Source organism: Octopus sinensis, linkage group LG9, assembly GCF_006345805.1.
Source record: "Octopus sinensis linkage group LG9, ASM634580v1, whole genome shotgun sequence".
Taxonomy (NCBI): domain Eukaryota; kingdom Metazoa; phylum Mollusca; class Cephalopoda; order Octopoda; family Octopodidae; genus Octopus; species Octopus sinensis.
This window is the reverse complement of record NC_043005.1, coordinates 74,721,192-74,736,691: the sequence shown is the minus strand read 5'-3', so window position 1 is coordinate 74,736,691 and position 15,500 is coordinate 74,721,192. Positions and strand designations below refer to the sequence as shown.

At 37.4% G+C, this 15,500-nt stretch overlaps 1 protein-coding gene across 1 annotated transcript in view; it reads right to left on the bottom strand.

Annotated features, from left to right (window-relative positions):
• LOC115215446 (mutS protein homolog 4-like) overlaps window positions 1-982 on the bottom strand; it is an 85,836-nt gene extending 84,854 nt beyond the window's left edge. Inside the window, exon 1 of the mRNA XM_029784609.2 lies at window positions 947-982. The gene's annotated coding sequence lies outside the window, so the exon portion shown is untranslated. The remainder of the gene's footprint in view (window positions 1-946) is intronic.
• Between the last annotated feature and the right edge of the window lie 14,518 nt (window positions 983-15,500).

The following is a 15,500-nucleotide window of genomic DNA, read 5'->3' as shown; positions in this document are numbered from 1 at the left end:
GTCTCCCCATCCTAATTAGTATACTTCTAAAAAGTTAACTCCTAAAATCTGTCACAAATTGCTGCATTATAAAAGTTAATAAGCTGAAGTTGATGACCATTTTGAATAAGTCCAACAAAATTCCAACACAACCATATACCATTTGAATTTAATTACGGATATAGAAAACCAAGGTCTTCTAATAATAATATAATAATAATAAAATTATTGTATACAATGCTCAGGTGCACCACAACTTGTCAAAAGTGCGTATAAAGTACATGCAGTAATGTACAAATGTCTGGAAAGTGAACAGTGTATGAGTCAGATACATGCTTGTGTGTGTATGGAGGGGAGAAAACCGGGTGTAGTGTTGGCGAATCTCGGGAAGCATGGAAGTTTTGAAGGATGCCGTGCTCCGACAACTAACAACTGATGCCAGCAGTTTGTTACATGCTTCAGCAACTCTCAGCGTGAAAAAAATATTTCCTAAAGTCATGGGAGCTGTGCTGTTTTCTGACTTTGTAAACATGTCCACGGGTGTTAGACAGGTGGAGTTTGAAAAGGTGCTGAGAGTTATTGTTTGTAAGATGGTTAATAATTTTACGGGTGTCTGCCAAGTCAGGTGCCAGACGTCGGAGTTTCAATGTGTCCATTATATTTATATAATTCATTAAAAACATATCGAAAATTAAACTTCTGATAGAGAGATGAACTATATATTTTCAGAACAGGATTTAAGAATACTTTCAGTGAAATATATACCGCCTATTATCTTTGTTACAAATATATTTTAATATATATTTAAACTGATATTCGATTTAAGTTGTATATTCATTTCTACAATGAGTGAGCATTAAATAAAACTACAAACTATTACAGTAAATATCTCTTACATATATATATCTATAAACATAAAGAAGTGTTTCATTTATAATTTTTGTTGAAATTATTCTTTGAGACTTACCAAAATATTTCTAAATCCCTTATTTTTTGCATATAAATTAAAAACGTAAAACTTTAAAATACAAGATGCATGGGAGATAACTGTGATTAACATCTGGTTGGTATAATCAGTTGTACTCTCTGCCTATGGAAGATTTCTCAAAAGCCAAGAAAATATATCTATTCTTTTATTCTTTTATTTGTTCCGGTCATTTGACTGCGGCTATGCTGGAGCACCGCCTTTAGTCGAGTAAATCGACCCCAGGACTTATTCTTTGTAAGCCTAGTACTTATTCTGTCGGTCTCTCTTGTGATGGGGACGTAAACACACGAGCATCGGTTGTCAAGCGATGTTGGGGGCACAAACACAGACACACAAACATATATATATATATATGACGGGCTTCTTTCAGTTTCCGTCTACCAAATCCACTCACAAGGTTTTAGTCGGCCCGAGGCTATAGTAGAAGACACTTACCCAAGGTGCCAATGGGACTGAACCCAGAACCATGTGGTTCGTAAGCAAGCTACTTACTACACACCCACTTCTGCGCCTGATAATTTTTTTTTTTTCTTTTTCTGTCATTGAATTTCGACCATACCAGAGCACCACCTTAAAGGGTTTTAGTCGAGCAAATCGATCCCTGCATTTGTTTATAAGTCTCGTACTTACTCTATCAATTACTTTTATCGAACCACTAAGTTATGGCGACGGAAACAAGCCAACGCTGGTTGCCAAGCGGCGAGGGGACCTTGGGCAAGTGTCTTCCACTATACTTTCGTACCGACCAAAGCCTTGTGAGTGAATTTGGTAGGTGGAAACTGGAAGAAGCCCGTCACCCCCTCTCTCTCTCTCTCTCTCTCTCTCACTCTCTCTCTCTATTTATATATATATATATATTGCGAAATTTGATTTAGTATTTCTAAATTGAATTTTTCCCTGTGAGTGGATTTGGTAGAGGGAAACTGAAAGACCGTCATGTAAATGTGTGTTTGTGTTTGTCCCCCCACCATCGCTTGACAACCAATTTTGATGCGTTTACATCCCCGTAACTTAGCGGTTCGGCAAAAGAGACAATAGAATAAGTACTAGGCTTACAAAGAATAAGTCCTTGTAACTTAGAGTTCGGCAAAAAGAGACAGATAGAATAAGTAGTAGGCTTTTAAAAAAATAAGCGGTCTTTGTCCCTGTAGTGGGAGAAGTCCCAAACGTGGTCTTTTGCTATTCGTAAGACCCGCAGAAGAGAAAGCAGGTCAATCCCCGACACCGAAAGCATCGATGGATGGATGAATGCGCATCCAGGCTCAGCGGTTGCGTAGGAAGTCGGGGACAAGAAAGAGGAAGAAAGAGTGAGAGAAAGTTGGAGCGAAAGATTACAACAGGGGTCACCACCACCCCCTGTCGTAGCCTCGTGGAGCTTTAGGTGTTTTCGCTCAATAAACAACACACACAACGCCCGGTCTGGGAATCGAAACCGCGATCCTCCGACCGCGATCTGCTGCTCTAACTACTGGGCCATTGCACCTCCACTGCTGTAGCTGCCTTTGAGGAGGATAGACGGCAATGCCTCGCATCCTCAGTCCTGATCACAGACTACCAGTGTCCGGCCCACGGGCGCCTGTGTGCTTCCGGCTTTAGGTTGCAGATCTACATGCGTTCCCAATGCTGACTGCTGAGACCACAGATTACGTCTTCATCAGAGATCGATAGACTACCAAGAAGAAGAAAAAAAATATATGTATGTATGTAAAATATATAAGTTTGACGCTCAAGAAAAATGAAAAAGTCTTTGACGTTTCAAGCCTACGCTCTTCTACAGAAAGGGATGAGAGGAAAAAAGGGAGAGAGAGGAGAGTAAGAGAGAGAGAGAAGGGAGAGAAAGAGAGAGAGGAGAAAGAGAGAGAGGAGAGAAAGAGAGAGAGGAGAGAGAGAGAGAGAGAGGAGAGAAAGAAAGAGAGAGGAGAGAGAGAGAGGAGAGAAAGAGAGAGGTGCCAGGATTAACAGTTTCACCAGCTGACAACGAGTTTCCACACAGCTTCTTCCTACCAGATTCACTCGCAAAGCTTTGGTCGACCTAAGGCTATAGTAGGACACTTGTCCAAGGTGCTGTGCAGTGGCAGTTGGATTGAACATGGAACCACGAGCTTCTTAATCACACACCCATACCTGCACACTAATTTATTTATTTAACTGTAATTACTTATAAAACTGCTAAAGAATATAATTTACAAAAAGCTAAGACACAGGCGCAGGTACGGTTGTGTAGTACGAAGTTTACTTCTCAAACACGTGGTTTGGGGTTCAGTCCCACTGCGTGGCACCTTGGGCAAGTATCTTTCTATTTTAGTCTCGGGCCAACTAAAGACTTGTGAATGAATTTAGTAGACGGAAACTAAAAGGAAAGGCCTATTGACCGGTTGAGAAAAATTGAACGACTAACAAAATTAATGCTACTTTCGTCAGAGTAATTTCTGGTTATAACAAAGGAGAGCTCCGAAAGAATGGTACAAGCAGGGGGTGGGGAGCGAAGAAAGGCAATAAGTATAAATACAAGGTAAGTGGAAGAGAGGTAACGAGGAGAGGGGAAGAGAAGTGGGGGTTATTTTGGAAAAGAAAGACTAAAGGGAAGAGAAGAAAAGTGCTTTTTACGTGGTGTCGCGGGTGCATTTTATGTGATGCCGGCACAGATGCTTTTTACGTGGCCCCGGCACAGGGCTCTTACATGCCAATCCTCGGATTTTTTCGGTTTGAACGCAGTTTTTAACATAATTTCTAGGTAACTAAAAAATTTTAAACTTCGTATACTGGTTGAATGTGTTTATAAAACATCTTTTTCTCTTAGCTTTATTGAGAAAATTCTATAGTTTGTAAGATATTTCTTGTTGTTTTTTCTTTAATTTCTGCAATTTCAACCAATCAATGACGTCCATTGAGGTAAAAAACATTCTGTGCCGTATGAATATGTCCCTCGTTTAAGAAACAGATTGGGTTTATTTACATTTGTGAAGAAAAAAAGATACCCTTCCCCCACCCCTAATCCTAACCCTAAAACAGATTGAAATGCAATAGATCGATACTACGGTCATAATTATGGGTGACAATTTCATATGACACAGCTAGAAAAAACTGCCGTTCAAACCGAAAAGATCCCAATCCTCTTCAGCAGGAAGAGCAACATCAACATTTTTGCTGTGAAAGTAGGGTCCTCTTTAGTGCAGCAAGGCGCCAAATATCTCGGTCCTTTGTCATCTCATCAATAAAGTTCAGTGCTCTAAGATCGTCCTTCAGTACCATGTCTTTCTGGATCTCCGTCTTCCACGAGTTCCATCCAGTTTGAATGATCGGTACTTCTTTATGGAGCTGTCTACATCCATCTACATCATCATTACTTTGGAAGAACACTATCGGTTGTCTAACATTCAAATATATTAACGGTTCGTGGTATATCAACCGGGAAAGATACAAGGCAAAGTTGGTTTCAATTCGTTACTTTGAGAGATTAGATGAATACTATAAGGTGTTCCATCCATAGTATTCACTCTCTTATTATCTTTTTTTTTTTATTAACTGTCTTTTCTTGACTCTGAAACGAAAAAGTCGTGAAAGAGTGTAAGATGATCCAATTTTATCTCAGCATATAGATGGTACTTAGTGTATCCAAAGCATAATAAAACCTTGCGAAAGCTGAAACCAGATAATAAACACGGAAAAACACGACCAAATGATACAGTATACAGTCCGACACTCTACCATTCCACGGCATTTATTATTTTGGCTAATACAGTTAGAAAGAAAGAAAGAAAGAAAGAAAGAAGGGAAAGAAGAACCTAGCTAAATTCATTAAGTGCTTGAGGCTGAGCAAGTAATGTAAGGGAGGCTACTTGGGCATGGGAGATAACTTTATTTTTCCAAATTGTAAAGTCAAATTGTTGGGGAGAAAAATCGAGAAGTTCAGCGATAACCTATGGAAATATTACTTAATTATTACAAATGAACGAAGAATTATCTGTGGTCGCCTAACTGTTAAAACGCTAAATCTTCCTTATGTCGTATTCTATTTCCTTGCATTTTACATTATAGCTGCAAAACAACAAAATAATTAATAAATAGAACATCAGACGTGATCGTCCAGCAAGTGTTTTTGATCAGGCGGCGGGCTGTCAGAAATGTTAGCACGCCAGGCGAAATGCTTAGCGGTATTTCGTCTGCCGTTACGTTAAGGCGGCGAGCTGGCAGAAACGTTAGCACGCCGGGCGAAATGCGTAGCTGTATTTCGTCTGCCGTTACGTTCTGAGTTCAAACTCCGCCGAGGTTGACTTTGCCTTTCATCCTTTCGGGGTCGATTAAATAAGTACCAGTTATGCACTGGGGTCGATATAATCGACTTAATCCGTCTGTCTGTCCTTGTTTGTCCTCTCTGTGTTTAGCCCCTTGTGGGTAGTAAAGAAATAGGTATTTCGTCTGCCGTTACGTTGTGAGTTCAAATTCCGCCGAGGTCGACTTTGCCTTTCATCCTTTCGGGGTCGATAAATTAAGCACCAGTTACGCACTGGAGTCGCTGTAATCGACTTAATCCGTGTGTCTGTCCTTGTTTGTCCCCTCTATGTTTATCCCCTTGTGGGGAATAAAGAAATAAAGAATGTTTTTGATCATATTGGTCTGCTCGACAAGGGTTAGACTACACCAGCAACGACACGTTACTACATTGTCTTACAAAGTTTCATGTAAAGGAGGATAATGTGTTGAAATATAATCCATTGCCAATTGTTTTTTAACAGTCGTTTTCCATGCTGGCAGGGTTTGGACAGATTGACGGGAACTAGCAAGCCGGAGGGCTACACCAGGTCCCATCTGTTTTGGCATAGTTTCTACAGTTGGATGCCCTGCCTAATGTCAACCACTTTACATAATGCAGTGGGTACTTTTACGTGGCGCCAACACATGTGCTTTATATGTACTAGTACGGGTGCTTTTTTTTACATCACGCCAGCAACATTATATGTTACATAATATATGAGAAGAAGCCTAGGCCGTGTGATAAAGAGAATACGTTTGAGAGTGATATATAAGTTAATAGAGCTGTTTGTTGAAGCCAAAGATGATATTAAGAACCAAATTATGTTGTCAGTATCTATTGATTTCAATTTTTGGCACAAGGACAGCAATTTGGTACTCACTTTATTGACCACTAAAGAATGAAAAGCAAAGAGTACCTTGGTGGAGTTTGAACTCAAAACATTAAGACAGACAAAATGCCACTCAGCATTTTGCCCATCATGCTAACAATTCTGCCAGCTTGCTGCTTTATATAGTAGTCAGTATATATTGAAATCAGAAATAAATTTAAAGAGTAGTTTATTAAATGGAAAGCTTACTTTGTGTTGAGAACAATTTTGAGATTTGAATACAATAATAAAAAGCCAAATTCACTCTCTTCAATTTTGTTTCCATGCCTGTCTTCACTTAGTCATGAGTGTTGGATAACGACTGAAAGAGTATTACTGTGAATCAGCAGCTGAAATCGAGTTCCTCTGAAGAATCTTGGGAGTAACATTACTCAACAGGGTAAGTAGCTCAAAGATCAGGAAGTCTCTTCAAACTGAGCTACTGCATCTTCACATGGAGAGGTCTTGGCTCCAGTGCTATGGACATGTAGTAATAATGTCACAGGGAAGAACCCCAGGAAAGATAAATTCTTCAAATCAAACCAACCAGCAGGAGATTCAGAGGGTAAGCTAAGAAAGGAATGGTTGGATAATATCCACAGCCTCAGTTGTTCACACCAGGGAATCCAGCCAGAGAGTGCAATGATGTTTGTTTCTGATAGGACCCTATGAAGGAAGTGCCTGTGGACTTTTCCTGATGATCCTCCCAGGAATAGTGAGTGGAGAAAATGGATGGATGGAGAAAAGACTCCTATTGAAAATTGCTTATTTGAATGTTTAGTGACCAACGTAGAACTCACTGGCAATGAAATTGTGCGAGCTGAAATAACCTTAAGCTGTATAAAAGTAAAAATGGATTTGATAAGGGAAGGTAAACTCGTAGGTATGTTGAAGCCATTTTGTTAAAGGTAGAGGCTGCAAGTAAACTACAAAGTGGAACATATTGACATTGAACTATGTGGAGGTGCATGGCTTAGTGGTTAGGGGTCTTGGACTCATGATTGTAAGATTGTGGTTTTGATTCCTGGACTAGGTGACATATTGTGTTCTTGAGCTAAACACTTCATCTCATATTGTTCTAGTCCACTCATCTGGCAAAAATGAATAATCCTGTGATGGATCTGTGTCCTATCCAGGTGGGGAATTTATATCATGAAACCAGGAACCCAGCCCTTATTAGACAGTATGACTCGAGAAAGTAACTACTTTTTTTTAATTTTTACACTTTATATTGACATATGTGGCCTGATCAATAAGTATCCGGACTGTTGCCATAATAACAAACCTAAAGCACACAGAGTGAAGCTGTTTTGCACAGATTGACCTTGAACTCTGCTGTACATGCGCACAAAGTTTTATCATTCTAGCTCACTTCTGCTGTTTACAGCAGTGCTAGGAAGGAACGTGTGTAGTGTGAGATTGTCACATTGACCATGACAGATAAATTTGAGCAGAGAATCTGCATCAAATTTTGCCAAAAGCTTGATGATACCTGCTCAGAGGCCTATACAAAGTTTTCATCGTTCTTGACACAATTGTGCAACTGCAACCCATGTGTCTTTTTTCGATCAGCTGAAAGCACTAACTTGGCAGACACACATCTCATATTCAAATCTTCAGTGATAATGGTCTGAATTGAACCATAACTAATCTGCAGATCCTCTGATAATTCATGGATGGAGATTCGACAATTTCCCCTCACAGCTGCATGCACATCTGTAATGTCTTTCTCAGTTCTGCTGGTTGTGGGTCATCTAGAACATTCATCACTATCAACATTTTTTTTACCATCTTCGAAACATCTGTACCACTTGTACACTTGTGTGCAGCTCATACACTCCTCTCCATACACTTTTTGCAACTTTGCGTAGGTCTCTGAGCAGTTATCACCATGACAACTTTCTCTGTCATGATTAATGTAACAATCACCTGCTACACATGTTCCTTCCAAGCACTACTGTAAACAGCAGAAGTGAGCTAAAATGTTAGAACTCAGTGTGCATGCACAGCCGAGTCCATAGTCAATCTGTGCTAAGTGGCTCCCCTCTGTGCTGTAGCTTTGTTACTATGGCAACGGTCTGGATACTTATTGATCAGACCTCGTATGTCAAAGCATGGAATGAACTACCCACATCAGTTAGTTGTTGGACATTGCATTTGTAAAAAATCTCCCTGCTTCCCAAAATTCACCAACTCTACACTTGACATGCTTATACACCCTTTTCTCTTTTACTTTCCATTTTCCTGTCATTTTTGTGTTTTATTCTATGTATGGTGCTACATTGCATGCAGTTTGGGATTTCATTTCCATGATTCTGTTCTCAACTTATTGATACTTTCTGTTCTTGCTTTTGCATTTTTGTGATGAGTTTTTTGTGCACATAAGTTCGGTATACATGAAGCTCATTATATTATATTATTAACATCATAAATAATTAAACAGAATTCTTGATTATTAAATTTAGCAACAATTTGGTGGATCCAAATAAGCAAAACAAGACTGTGTAACTATTGTTAATGTAGAAGTACCTTCATTGCCTGAAGTGATGAGTTATGCTCTCTCTCATTGTATCAATTGACATTGAACTAAAATGAAACAATGAGAATTTTCATATATCAGATGATGATGATGGTGGTGGTGGTGGCTGTGGTAATGGTGGTGGTAGTGGAGGCAGTGGCAGCAGAGAAGGAGTAGGAGGTTTGATTTTAACACTGAAAGGTTCTACTTTGGGATTTGGTAGACAGAAATTAAAAAGAATGGCTCATTGATTGGTTGAGAAAAAATGAATAACTTAGAAAATGAATGCTACAGTGAACCCTTGTTTATCGTGGTAGATTGAATTTCTGCAAAGTAGGGACACCATATTTACAGTATTTATTTAATGCGTATTTGGACTTTTAAAACCCTCCCTGTACTGTTAACAACCCACCCATTACAATAGTCTATTAATAACAAGGACGACTGTTAAGCAATAACACTTTAGATTTAAAAAAAAAAAGATTGTTACTGTTACACAGGCCAGATTACAAAATAGAAAGCTGAGATTTGTCGTCTCTCACCATTGCACCAATCACAGCCTGTCTTAACTTCAAATACCCCTGTATATGCTTTTTTGCTATTTTACACTTGTTTTGTTGTTCCTAGACTAGGAAATAATATTTATTATTAATATTTTAATGGATTTAATGAAAAATTTTAGGCGTTCATATATATATATATTTTTAAAATCCGCGAAGTCATGAATCTGCGAGTTGAATCGCGAAGTAGCGAGGGATCACTGTACTTTCATCAATGCAGCTTATCAAAGAGGAAAGGAATATTCAAGTATCGATTGGATCATCTTCAAATGAATAAACTATTTTTGTTTATCAGTCATTTTTGAAAGCTCATTTAATGTTTAAATAGTAAATCTAATCTATTCACAGACATTCATAGATAAGGTGTTACAAGGAAGGAAAACTTCAAATCTCAACAGATGTTCACCAGTTTTCTTCCTTATTGTGTCTTTTATATTTATAACTATGCTTAGATTTAGCATTTTGATATATCAGAAATATATATTTCCCAACCACGTGGTTTGGGGTTCAGTCTCACTGCTTGGCACCTCAGGCAAGTGTCTTCTATTCTAGCCCTAAGCTTACCAATGCCTCTGGAGTGAATTTGAAAGACAGAAACTGAAAGACCATCATTCATGCATGGATATCAATAGTTCGCTGTACACAATGCTGATGGGCCAAAATAATAGCAAAATATTGATATGCATCATTCTCATTCGTCTATGGAGTGGGTTGTTTTACCTGACTTGAGATATTCCGTCTTTTTTAACATTCATTGTCTTAGAGGTACTTTCCTCCTGATGTGATCTCACAGCTAATAAATGCATGAACAAAACATACATTTAGTATATGACACCATTAATGATTACTTTATTAGAGCTGCTGCTAATGATTCAAAAGTTAACATGTGTGTGTATTATATAATATATCTATAGTTATATGTGTGGAGGTGCAATGGCCCAGTGGTTAGGGCAGCCGACTCGCAGTTGTAGGATCACGGTTTCGATACCCAGACCGGGCATTTTGAGTGTTTATTGAGCAAAAACACCTAAAGTTCCATGAGGCTCCGGCAGGGGATGGTGGCGAACCCTGCTGTAGTCTTTCACCACAACTTACTCCCTTTCTTCCTGTTTCTGTTGTACCTGTATTTCAAAGGGCCAGCCTTGTCCCACTCTGTGTCACGCTACTTTAAGGGTACACGTGTCTGTGGAGTGCTCAGCCACTTGCACGTTAATTTCACGAGCAGGCTGTTCCGTTGATCGGAGCAACTGGAACCCTCATCGTCATAACTGACGGAGCGCCACTATATACAGATATATTCATACAAATGTGTAAACATACATATAAATGTATTTGTGTGTATACACACACACATACATACCCCACCACATACATACATGCCTGCATACATACATACATATCTACAAATACATATGTACACATACATACATGCATGTATACACACATATGTACATACATAGTAGCTGCTTTCTTGTAGAAAGTCATTGCTAGAAAGAATTATTGAAACAAGCCATTGATGAAGACAATGTGAGGCCCTTGTATGACTCTTGAGCTCGGCTAAAGATTTGCACACTCTATTGTATAATGCATGACTGCACTGGTTGGCAGAGGGAACAGGTGCCATAGTATGAAGTCTTTTGACATGCCTTTTCACATACATACATGCATGCACATACACATACACACATACATATATACATGCATACATGTATGTATTCAAATGTGTAATAACAACACAGACAGAAAATAACATGACAGAAATGTTGTATTTGTTTGACAGTGAATGGGAGGAGAAAAGAAATGTTTGACATTTCAGGCTTATTTGTTCTTTAGCAAAAAGAAAAGAAAAAACGAACAGTGAGTGAAGAGAGAAAACAAAAACAAAAAAAAGGAGACAAGTTAATCCATGTGTGTTTAGGAAAAGGCCATATTTTCAAGCAAGGTAGGAGAAGGGGAATGATGTGGTATTCAATGTTGAACAATTAACAGAACTAATGTTCATTGTGTGTGAGAGAGAGAGAGAGAGAAAGAGAGAGAGAGAGAGAGAGAGAGAGAGAGAGAGAGAGAGAGAGAAAGTGAGTGAGTGAAAGAGAGAGAAAGCTATTGTATATATGCATGTGTGTGATTTCAGAAGTGAGTGTGCATCTTTTGAATGCAGGCATGTGCATTAGTATGTATTTGTGTGACTGTTTTTAATTTGTGTATATTTGGTGTATGTGTCTATGTGTGGCTGTGTCAAGAGTAGATGCAAGTGTATGTATGTGTCCATTGAGTCACAGAAATCAACAGGCATGTGCGTGTGTGTGCATATATGACATTTGACATACATGTATGTGTGTGTGTGCACGTGTGTAAATGATAATCGCATACATAAATGATGACTCCTGTTGTGTGTCTAAGCCTGAAGCTTTCTCCAAAAACATCATCGTCTTTTCTTCTTCATTAGTCTTCTAAAAAAATGTTAATGTGGAAATTCTCCCAACCATATCTTCCAACTTGTAGAGGGCTGTGAGCACTTGACAACATTCCAGATGCCTAATTCCCAGGCCTGGTTTTCATTCAATGCAGGACTGTAGCCCAGTCAAATACACTGGTTGTAAGAAACAAAACTAGACAAAGGATGACCACACCTGTTAGCAGCATAGGAATCTCTGACAGTCTCTTAGTCTCAGTGCATGTAAATACATCATCAGTGGTGGCACACTGAGCCTTCTACACGGTGGACATAAATAGCTGATGGACTGCCTAAGTAGAAATGAAAGAGCAGGTACTCTAGTTTGGTCAGAAGAAAACCAAAGCAAGACACAGTGGTCAGCTAGTGATATATAACAGAGGGGATGTAAATATTCAGTACCAGTGCTCAAACTTTCAGCAATAGCTTCCTCTCAGTGCATTTCTGAGTGAAACTGGCTCCTCTGTTTACATACTGGTTCAAATTTAGAACCCATATAAATTGTAATGCAGTTAAGTATTAGTTGAACCCTTCTGATATTAACCCACACCTGAGACTGCTCTTGGTTCTATGATACAAACTTCTTCTTCAGCTCTTTAGCACCGAGATTATTCTGTCAAAAGTAATGCTTTTTTGTTCACATTGTTTTAAATTAATCATGTAAATTAATCTTGTAGCTAGGAGGTTTTGATGAAGCAACTGTTAAATTTTACAAAGATATTGTAAGGTTGATGTGAGAGGCCACATCTGACCAGTTTGAACATAAAACAGGTAGAGTATTTTGGCTGGATATGGTTCATTTGAATGCTGAAGGGTTCAAGTAATTTCAAATAAAACATTCCATTTTAATAATGGCAAAGTCATTTTATTAAATTCTTCATTATTTTCCAAAATTATTTAAAATTAAGGCAGTGCATTGAATCTGTGCATGTGTTATTATTACTATTGGTGTAATGACTTTCCTAAGACAGAATCATGCTCCTGAATTATTCCTCCAACACTAAGAGACACAAAGTTCACTCACACATACACATAAACAGACAGCACATACACATGCTATTACACCCATTTCCTTCTGGTCATTTCAAAATCTTTTTCCTCCATCTTCGTTTTCTCTTGGACTTTCTTGTCTCCTGTTTCTGAAGAAGAGCTTTGCTCGAAACGTAAAACCACCTTTCTTTCCTTCCCTGAGTATCTGCTAATACTTTGCATGTACCACATCCTCGCATTGTTTTTTCATGTATTTGTTCTTGTTTTTGGGGGGATTTACATATATATATATATAATTAAGTATATGCGAGTTAGAGGTTAGATAACCATCTAAGGGATAATAAATATCTAATATACTACGGGAGAGATACCTATTTATATTCAAAAGCTTACTGTTGCAAGGCAATAGTACAATTGAATAATATGTACAAGTGGAGGTAAACAAATTGCAATATGTGATCTCACAACTTCTGAATATGGCTTTGGACTTCACTTTTTACCTTGTATCCTTACCATTATGGACTTACCGACTCTCTGATGAAGCGTTGGAGTTCAGTTTTTGTATGACATGTCAACTTTAGCTGTAAGAGTGGAGTTGTAGTTATTTATTCCTATGATTATAATAAATAAATCTTACTGATGTTTGTCAATTGAATCTCTTCTCCATTTTTCTTTCATGCCTTATATATATATTATAGTTTCAGGTCAACCAAAGCCTTGTGAGTGGATTTCGTACATGGAAACTGAAGACTGTCATATATGTGTATATTTGTGTGCGTGTGTATGTTTGTACCCCCACCATCACCTGACAACCAATATTGCTATGTTTGCATCCCTGTGACTTAGTGGTTTGGCAAAAGACCCTGATAGAATAAGTACTAAGCTTACAAAGAATAAATCCTGGGGTCGATTTGTTTGACTAAAAGCGATGCTCCAGCATGGCCACAGTCACATCACTGAAACAAATAAAACAATAAAAAAAACTATGCCATTTTAATCCTGAGCAACACTGTGTATCTGCTAGTCATGATAGATCATTAGCCATTACACATTTTTTTCTCTCCTTGTTTTCTGTGTTCCTTTCTGTAGAAGAGCGTAGGCTCAAAATGTAAAAGACTTTTTCTATTCCTGAGTGTTATACTAATACATCTGTTTGTTATGTACACCACCTGTCTTCATCTTTTTTTTTTCGTAAACTCTCCCTATATATATATATATATATATATATATATATATACACATAAAATTCATTTTGGAACAGTGGATCTCAAAGTGGATAAAGCTATAAACAATAGTGTGTAAAAGAGAAAGAGAGAAAAAGTTGACATTATGTATATGCAGACAGACAGGCAGATACATATTTTTGTGTGTGTATCTTTCTCTGATGCATTATAGTGAAGATTATGAACAATGATGAAAAACCAAGAAACCGGTGACAACTCCTAGTTAGCTTGTGCAATTAACTTTGTATAATACATAATGATAATTATTAAATATCTTACAGATTTAAGGTGTTGAATTCCTTTAATTAAACTATGAACAAATGATAATTAGCTGCTGCTAAGAGGAAATATTTTTCTACTTCATGTTTGAAAATTGCTTCTTAAAAAACAAATCAAAGCCATCAAAAATAAACAAAATATATTGTTGATATTTGTATACACAAACACACATACATGTCTATTGACATTTATAATCTATTAAATATGCAACAAAATATTTACAAATAAATAAATCTTTTTCAGTATCTTCTAAAATACAGGATGAATCAATTCTTGAAGATTTTTCCATTTTTCTCCGTCAATTATATAATAGATTAAAAACATGAAATATCTCAATAGCTAATTAAAAGTAAACATAATCACTTATAAAACAAATGTAATTGTTTTCCTTCGGCTTAAACCAGATGAGAAATGTCCTTTTAATAATATTTCATCAGCAGATGAAAATGATAACAGGAGATTAATTATATTTATTCCAACTCAAAAATATTACAAAATAATTCTTTCTACTATAGTCACAAGACCTGAAATTTTGGGGAAGGGGATAGTCAATCACATCAACCCCAGTACTCACCTGCTACTTATTTTATTGACCCCAAAAGAAAGAAAGGCAAAGCAAACTTCAGTTTAGTTTGAACTCAGAACATAAGTCAAAAGTGTTACGAAGCATTTTGTCTGACATGCTAACAATTCAGCCAGCTCACTGTCTTAAAAATATTACTTAATAATATAAGAAATTAGAGATTTTTTTAGTGAATTTTACATTTAAAAAATTTTTTTGAAAAAATTCTATCAAATTTGGTTTAGAATTTGTAATTTGTAATATAAATTTATTTGATGAAAGCTGCAAAAACTGCTAATGTTAAATGTTTCTTTGTGAATATACCAAATACATACATACATGTGTGGGTGTTATATTGTCTCATTTTTGTATCACCTAACTGGGGCTGGCCAGATTGGAGCAATCTCAATTATAATCAGCCAAAATCGCAAAGGTAATCTGGTACTTGACTGAGGAAAGAAAACTTCAAATGACCCGTCCTTGGTTTCTTTGTATTGTCTGTCTGGATGTTTTGCATTCGTCCATGTTATATTTTATATATATATATGTATATAGAGAGAGATAAATATATAAATAAATTCTTTTCCTTGTTTGTCATTCTTTATAAGCCTAGTATTTATTCTATCAGTCTCTTTTGCTGAACTGCTAAGTTACGGGGACATAAACACACCAACATCAGTTGTCAACATGACGGTGGGGAAGTGGGGCAAACACAAATATATACGACAGTCTTCTTTCAGTTTCTATCTACCAAATCCACTCACAAAACTTTGGTCAGCCCAAGGCTATAGTAGAAGGCACTTGCAGAAGGTGCCACGCAGTTGAA